Source organism: Mus musculus, chromosome 16 (genome assembly GCF_000001635.26).
Source record: "Mus musculus strain C57BL/6J chromosome 16, GRCm38.p6 C57BL/6J".
NCBI lineage: Eukaryota > Metazoa > Chordata > Mammalia > Rodentia > Muridae > Mus > Mus musculus.
In genome coordinates, this window is record NC_000082.6 from 41955617 (window position 1) to 41964454 (window position 8838).

The 8838-nt window shown below is 38.5% G+C and overlaps 1 protein-coding gene across 6 annotated transcripts in view; it reads left to right on the forward strand.

Annotated features, from left to right (window-relative positions):
• The window catches only part of Lsamp (limbic system-associated membrane protein), a 2197426-nt gene that overhangs the window by 1971363 nt on the left and 217225 nt on the right, over nucleotides 1-8838 (forward strand). The window lies entirely within an intron of this gene.

An 8838-nucleotide genomic window follows, 5' to 3' on the forward strand; every position in this document is an offset into this window, starting at 1 on the left:
CTCAAAGGAACAACTATAAGAACATTAAATATTACAGATACATACATTTATATAATTTATGTAACAATAACTTGGCACAGTCTCTGACCCGCAGAGACAAGAACAACACGGACACCAAGACGGGTTCACGCAGCTTCCGCAGCTTCCGCTTTACTTGGGGCAGGGGCTATTCTTATACAGTAGCGACAACTGACCTCATCTTGCTCCACACCACCTCATCCAATCAGAATCACAAATGCTCCAAGCATGAGCTCAGGTTGGTCACAGATAGGCTGACAGATCCGGATCACGAGGAATAATCTAACTTGGCAGGCAGCTTATGCATGCAGTCTCACTGCGCATGTTCGGGCAAGGCAGTAAACATGTGGGTTTCACGGGGCTTGGCAATGGTCCAGAGTGCCATCTTGGCCCATGTGGCCGCACCCACTTCCTGAATCTCCCCCTTTTTTTTAGTAGCTCTGCGATCAGCATTTGTCTTAGGTTGCCCCCATCCATGCCACATCCTTACCTGTCATGGGAATGACGAACTCACTTTCGCCATCCTGTCTTAGGTTGGTATGCGCACATGAGGGTCTTACCCATCATTGATTACTGATCCAGCATGTTGAGCCAACACTGGGGGGGTATATTCCTGCTTCCAAGGCTGCCATAGCCTCATTTATCAGCCCTGTGCTGCCTTCACATATGTGCCATCCACCAAAGCATTCCTCCACACACAACAGTCAGCAGGAGCACCCAAAAGGCCATCCCTCCCCAATTTTTTATGAATCCCACAGTTCCCTGGATGATCTCCAGTCATTGCTTTGCAGTTGCAATCTCCACACAAGTGTTGTTCACGGCAACAATTGATGCTTGCAATTCCTTCATCTTTGTGTCGAGATCATGACTCCAATTTCCTAGCAGCATCGCACCAATTGCACGCGACAGATTTGCAGCTCTGGAAAAATTCTGATACTGAACAGAGGTTACACACATTCCTGACATATGAGTAATGCAAGAAGCAAATACTAACTGCTCCAACAACAGTTCGTGCAGATTGATAGGGAAATATATGAGCTTGGGGTTGATTTCCTTCAACATAAACTACTCCCACACCACCTTTGAATCTATCAGTAAATATATTAACAGCACCTGGGATTGGCTCAGTCTGGGTAATTCTGGGGTATATCATAGGATTTCTCATGCCAAACTGAAGCCAATTAGTGGAGGCAAGTACCTCAATCTGTTTAGGAGTATATGGCATGATTATTACATCAGGTTGTTTACCAAAAGCTCCTAGCCCCACCTTTATACCCTTAAGAATTAGCTGGGCTACGTGGGACTCAATCTGAGTTACTGTAATGGCAGCCTGGACCCCATAAGTCGAAACTGACTCCTTCAATCTTTGTACAACCTTCCAATCCTGGGGTTCATGATACCGTTGCTCCTGTTGATCCTGAAATACTGGGAAGGCCCCCACAACAGCGGGCACATTTTTCCAAACTTCTGCATGGAGACTACACTTTCCCCTTTTGTCTCCCTCATCTTTATAGGGAGAGGAGAAGGCAACAGAGGGGCTGATGGTTTGGGCGGCCTACCGCACCTCAAACTCAAGCGGGACATCCTACTACAGACTTCACTGTCACTATCAGTCCCATCGCTGTCACTAGTAGACCCTTCAGAGCTAGATTCCTTCTTCTCTTTCTTATCTTTGGTTTGTTGTTTAAGCTGTTTAGGTTTTCGGCTGCTAGCCTGAGAAGCAATCTCCTTAGCCTCCTCAAGTGCCGCTGCTCCTTCCTCTATTTCAGCATTGTACTTTCCACTGGCGTCCCTCAAGCATGCCCTGACCAAGTTCCAGATGGCTAACATCTCTACAGGTAGAGGGTTCTTCATATCAGAAGCTTGGAGATCCCTTCCCAAATGTTCCCAGCACCGTTGATTAATATACCCTTCCTCTAAAAACCATGGGGCTTCCTTGGAGAGGGTGTCCAGAAATATGTCCACCATCTCTGCTTTCATGTTAATACTGCTTCTTTTAAGAAGCTGGGTCAACACCATTTTTACTTTCATTTTAGACCATTAAAAAATAGACTATCAACTTGAGGGCATAGGGTATGGGAGGGGCTGAAGAGACAAATGGAAGGAGGAGAAGTGATATAATTTATTTCAATTAAGACATATTTTAAAAAATAAAGTTTTATTTCTAAAATATATAGCATTTTTGTGGTTCAGTGTCTTTGGGAAATGTTTTATATATACACCATTTTATACCTATTTTAAAAGTCATTTTCAATCATAGTTTCCTATGGAGTTTCCTCCTTTGTGGTAGCACCATGTGAAGAAATTAGGAACAAAAATATCTCTGCTTCCTAAGTCCGGACTTGGCTTCTACCTCTGAGATGGTTGCCAGGAATGAAACAGGCTGTGGAAGTGTATCATTGAATCCAGATAATGACACTAATTCAGTTCAATTCATAATCCAACTTCCTTAGAATGTGTTCTGCACCCTTCCTGCCCATCCTCTTCGTACTACCGTTATCTTTACTAGGTCACAGGGACATCATGGCTTGTGAACACATTTAAGCACTTTACCTGCTGAGTCAGGATTGGCTAGCTACATTTTCCCTATTCAAATTATGCTTTCTTCTATGAAAATCTATGTATTTTCAAATACCATACGACTTATATGTAATATATCTGCTCTTTAGTTATTCCAAAAAAGAAGGTCTAACAAGTCAATTATAAATCAATTGTAGGTAGATTATTCTTAGAAAATAATTTATTTTGGTAAAGAGTCTTACCTTTTAACTGGCTTATGTATGATAGTCTCTTATATTTTTTTTTATAAAAAATATCTAGACACTTAATTTCCAAGGTAACTGACTTTGGAATGAACACATATAAAACTAGGTATACAATGAAACTCATCCTGAGACCATGGTAGTGTTTGATTACAGTGTTTCTAAATATTTCTTCATTTTTGTGGCAAGATAATAGAGTACCTCCATTTGATTTCATAGTCCAATCTAATTTCCAGGGAAAATTTGGCTCAACTTTGTAAAAATGCTCTTGTGTTTAGGCAAGTAGTCTTTTAGAGACCTCTATCCTCTTGAGAAAATGCAATTCAAACCTCATCCATATTATGTATATTTCCCATCATTTATTTATAATATATAAGAGCATCATAAGAGGTACTTATTTGGGGGGTATCAATATCTAACACAACCCCTCACAGACTCACTTTGAACCTCACATGGCAAGAACACACAAACAGTCATCTAGAACAAGGCCTTTTTGGAGGTTGCACATCTTTTTCTAGAAATAAATTCTTCAGAGTACTTTCTTCCTGGAAACCTCACATTATACACAACCTACTCTACCTACCTGGAACGAAGTATAACAATGTTGTCTTTGGTTACTGGCAATTTAGCTTTAAAATACTGTCCTGTATTTACATATTTTGACAAAGACATCTAAAACCACCATGTTTACTATAATTTTACAGAAAATGTATTCAAACCCTTCCATGGTTTTACTTTGAAAGATCTCTTTCTGAAACCTGACTCTTTGTTTTCAGTTTCTTTACTTGTCTTTTCCAAAGCAATGGTTTGTTTCTTGCAAACAGACTCAAAGAACTTATATAAACTATCATGAGCTCTTCATTGCATTGACTGTTGGTTGACTTGCCACCCAATTTATTACCAATCTGTTAAAAACATAAATTATTTTATATAAATTACAGACTCATAAAACTGATTTTCAACATTCCACCTAGGTGTTTAATGCCCTCAAATTCATATTCAAATCATACTCCTGTTTTCATGTGATTACTTTTAACTTGTCTCACCTTTTGTTATCAAATTTAAATTAATACAGATACTTTATTAATCTTGTAATATCATCCAAGGGTCAAGTGTTAGATTAAAAATGAAAAAAGTAAGATTAGAGGAAGGAATTTATGTTCATGCTATGATCAATAGGGAGCCATATTAAAAGGCCCTCCTTCTTTTGGTGCAATTTTGAGTAGGAAATTGTGTTTTCAGGGCAAATTGTTCACTTGAACCTCCACATACTCCTTTTTTGTCTCTGAATTTAGAAAAATTCTGAGATAGACCCAAGCTGTCAAGGTCTTTGCTACTTTGTTGGCATATTACATGTGACCATGTCAAGTAGACGTTCATGAACAAAAGTACGTAGTTCACAAAACCTAAAAATACATTAATTTTTCTTTTAGATTACAATGCATACACCTCTACTTGAAACCATAGCCAGAGACATAAGCAAAGATTTCCTGAAATCACTCTTAGTCCATAGGGTTTTGTAATAACCCTGAAGAGCTTGCTTTCTGTGATGATTCAATGAAAACAAAGAACAGGGGACCAGTGGCATCTTGCATAGTAAAGACAGTACTTCATGTAATTCCAGGACTCTGACTTCAAAACCAACTACAAAATTTTGATGTACTCACAAAGATGCTCAAGAGTTAAATACCAAGGGTCAGCACATTATAGCCTGTGGGCCTGGACCAGTCATATATTCCCTGCCTGAAAGCAATAGTGGTTATGGCATTTCCTGAATAGTTCCAAATAATCAAAGGAATCCTGAAATTTAGATGAAAAACAAATATATGAACTTCAGACTTGAGTACATATTCATAAAGTTTTGTGCAAACACTGCCCTGTTGAATCACTTGCATTTGATCCATGGCTTCCTTTGATCTGAAATAGCATACTTTGGCAACAGCAACCAAAGTACTTAGTTCACAAAACCCAAAACACATTATTTTTTTTCCTTAGATTACAATGTATCTACCTCTGCTTAAGACCATAGCCAGAGACACAAGCAAAGATTTACCAAAGTCATATTTAGTCCACAGGGCTTTGTATGTATCCTATGGTCAGGTTTCTTATTTGTTCCTCTATAGCTGCATATGCAGACGTTCTCTCTGGATCAAATTGTATACTTGTGCACTCCAAACAGCTCCTTCCTTTATTTGCACACTCAATATAAAATCATTGTTCTCCTTACAATGGACATAGATCACTTCCCAAGCTTGCTTTTTCATCTCTCACACAAAGCTTTAATAACCAAATACTCACTTGACCGAACACATCTTCCTACTGAAAGGAGTGAGAACTTGATTTGTCTCCTCTTTGTGTGTGTGTGTGTGTGTGTGTGCCTGTCTGTCTGTCTGAAATTTGGAAAAGGGACATCATTTCAGCCAATCCAGCTCCACCTTTTTGGGGGGACATCTGAGAAAGATACTTGCTCCCGATGTGACAGCCGAGCTTCCTGCAAACCCTTGCCATGTGATAGTGAAACTACAGCTAGCTTTGTTCAATTATTAATTGTGCCTTTCACAGTACAGAGTGGGACTGCCTTCCAGAGGAAATGTACCTGTGATTAGCTAGACCCCACGGGAGACACAGAGACCTGAAAGAAGAAAATGCCATGCCGGGAATCAGAAATGTCTGATTACTTGTCATTTGGTGCCATGAAAAGGGAGCAAGGAAGGGAAAAAATGAATGGTGTAATTTTTGAAAAGTATATTATCTCAATTCATTTCTTGCATTTGAATATTTTGATTAGATCATTTCGTTTCTCCTTCTTTTGGTCCTCCCCCCAACATCCCCAAGTATACCGCAAACATTTTAACGATGGAACTGGAGGTGTTGTGAACTTTCTATGTATTCAAAACCAAGACACCTCATTTGAAAAAGAGAACAATCTTAAAATCATGAATCGTTAAGCTGATCTCATTTTTCAGTTATTTTATATCATCGAAATGACTATCACATATGTGGTTATTAAATGTGACCTATTTTCCCTCTCAACTAAGTTAGACTTTCATAGCCCTGTGGTTGCTGGGGACTACTGCCCCATACCATGTGATTTGTATAGTACCTTCGCTTCCCCTTCCCAGTATGTGCCATGTTCATCATCACCATTGCGCGGCTCTGCTTCTGACACTTTCTTCCAGCCGTCATGAGGAGACCTTTCTCTTAAATGTGCCTCATGTGGTATCAGGGGCACTTGCTCAAGTTTGCAGAAAGAGCTGATGTGTCTTATGTTTCTACAAAGGTTTTCACAGTCTCTGTAGCTTTTTCTCCCTAGAAAAATTAAAAAACTCCTCCAAAGATTTCACCCCATAGGCTGAGATCAGCTCAGCATATACTATGTAATTTTCCCGATGAGCTAGAAGCAAAGTTTGACACCAATGGAAACAATAGAAATCTTACTTAAGAAATGTTTTGCTACATGGCTTTAGAAGAAACATAAAACATTAAACCAAGTAATTACTTTAAAGTCAAATCCCAGAAGTACATACTCCTAGTACTTCCTTTTTGAGATAATATGTTAGTTTAGCGTGGCTTCATATTTAGCATAGAGAATATGTGTGATTTGTGGTTTAGATTTTATAAAATGATTTCTCTGAAGCTTCATCTTAAGGATCACTGCAAGGATCCACTGGTAGCATACAGGTGTAGAAGAGTCAAATCCATGAACTTTCTGGGTAAAGCCTGCTAATTCCACACTGACAATTCATAGCAGAATAGAGTTACAGCATGGTCTGCAAAGTGCTATTATACCTTGCATTATTTCTAGTTAATATTTCCATATTTCCTTTAAAAAACAAAATAAAGAAAAACAGTGTGGGGTTTTTTTTCAGTGCCTTAGCAAAATATTGGTTTCCAGTTCTATCTTCCATTAATACAGAATTGTGTTCAGATTCATCTTGCTCACCCACACATGACTTGCTCATTTGGTCTGAATTATTTCTAGAGTGCTCACTCGGTTAAAACACACACACACACACACACACACACACACACACACACACACACCCACACACACACACACTGAAGTGTAAGGCAGACATGGTCCCTGAAAAAATGAACCTTATAGTTCAACAAGAGAGTAGAGCATTAAACTAATAATTGCATGAATAACCCTTTAATTAGATTCATACATTGTAAAAGAAAATGATGGCATTCAATTAGACCATAAAACAGGGCCATATAGCAAAACCTGCAGAGCCAGCAAAGCTGCCCTGAGGGGAGATAATGCTGAGATTTCATAAGTGAATAGTACCTGTCTGAGAAAACAGAGGAAGAAAGAATGTCTTAGCCATACAACACAGCACATCCAAACTCTTGCCATGACAGTGCCTGCAGGAATTTGGATGAAGATCTTTATGTGAAACCATATTGTGAATAGTGTCTGGTCATGCTACTTTTCATGCTTAAATCTCTTGGTTTGAAGATACTCAATAAGTTTTTAGACCCTTACTTGTAAATGTGGCATCCACCATCAATTACATTGCATAGTAACATACATGGTCACATGTACACAAACAAATACCCATACACACAGAAAGGGAGATTAGTAAAATAAGATGGTAGATAGGTCTAGATAAACACATTGTATTTATATACTGGTATAAATTTTACTCTTATTCCCAGGAAACAAGCCCAAACTCATGGAATAAGCATAAGGGACAGATGATTAGTGTTAAGAGATGGTCATAGGGTCAGTGATATGATTCTGTGGATAAAGTTGTGTTCAACCAAGCCTGATGACCTGAAATCATCTATGTTATCCACACAATGGAGGAATGGAGAGCAGACTCCCACACAATTTATCTGATTTCCTTGTCCTCCCCAAGCCAAAATACTAAATGAATAGTGTAATATTTTTGAAGTATTCATAACAAGGTAAACACTCTATGAGCTAGAAAGATGCAAGTGATCCTACCTCCTTTTTCTCCTTTTACCAGGTCAAGGATTAATTTGGTAGACTGTTTTGATTAACTTGTTAGTAACTGAATCCTTTCGTCTTTCCTGACGTCACTGTCACAGAACAGTACAACCAATATTGTCTTTCCCCTGTATTCATTAATTTTCTCATTGAATCCTTACTAGTAGTTCTCAATATAAAACATCCAAATTAATATTCTTCTTGATTTCCAATATCCCAGGGTCCTTGGGATAAAATTTTAACCACTTAGCACAGCGTTAAAATCCTTATCCAATTGATGACTGTACCTCTGAATCACAAAGCATTCAAATTTATGCGGTAGATCATATGACTTTCATGTAAGAATATTCCCTGTTCAGACTTCAGTTGTCTCCTTACAGGAGTGCTCATTCCACATTCTTTACCCTTTTGTCAGCACAACATTTCAACATGACTCTTTCTCCAAGAACACAGTATCATACAAGTCATACGATCTCATTTCTGGTTATTTGTTTTTCTTTAGCTTGCAAGACTATTGTTTTGGAAACATGTGTATGTGTGTGTGTGTGTGTCCACACGCCATGGCATGCAAGTGAAGGTCAGAGGTCAGCTTGTGGGAGTCGTTTCTCTCTTTCCATAAGTGTTCTAGGGATCACACTCATACCAGCAAGAGCCTTTACCTGTCAGCCATCTATCTCATCAACCCTCCATAGTAAGATCTTGAAAAGTTTGGAGGTTATCCATTATCTATGTATCTATGCTCAAGATACTCAACAGTAGCAAATAACTGATAAACAGGAGGACACACATTAAACTATAAACAATATGCAGGAATTACAAAACTACCCAAACTGATAATTTCATTAATTTCTTGCTGAAATGATTTTGGAAATTTCATGTAAGTTCTCTGCCTACATTCTATTTGCATACTTTTTGCCTTTAGTCGTCCATGTACATGAATATGTCTGACTTGCCTCTTTATTGGCTAGAGAAGGTGCTCTGAAGTAAATAAACTTTGATTATATTATTATTATTAATTTCATTTTTAAAAATATATGAGTGCACTATAACTGTCTTTAGACACATCAGAAGAGAGAGACCATTACAGATGGTTGTGAGCCA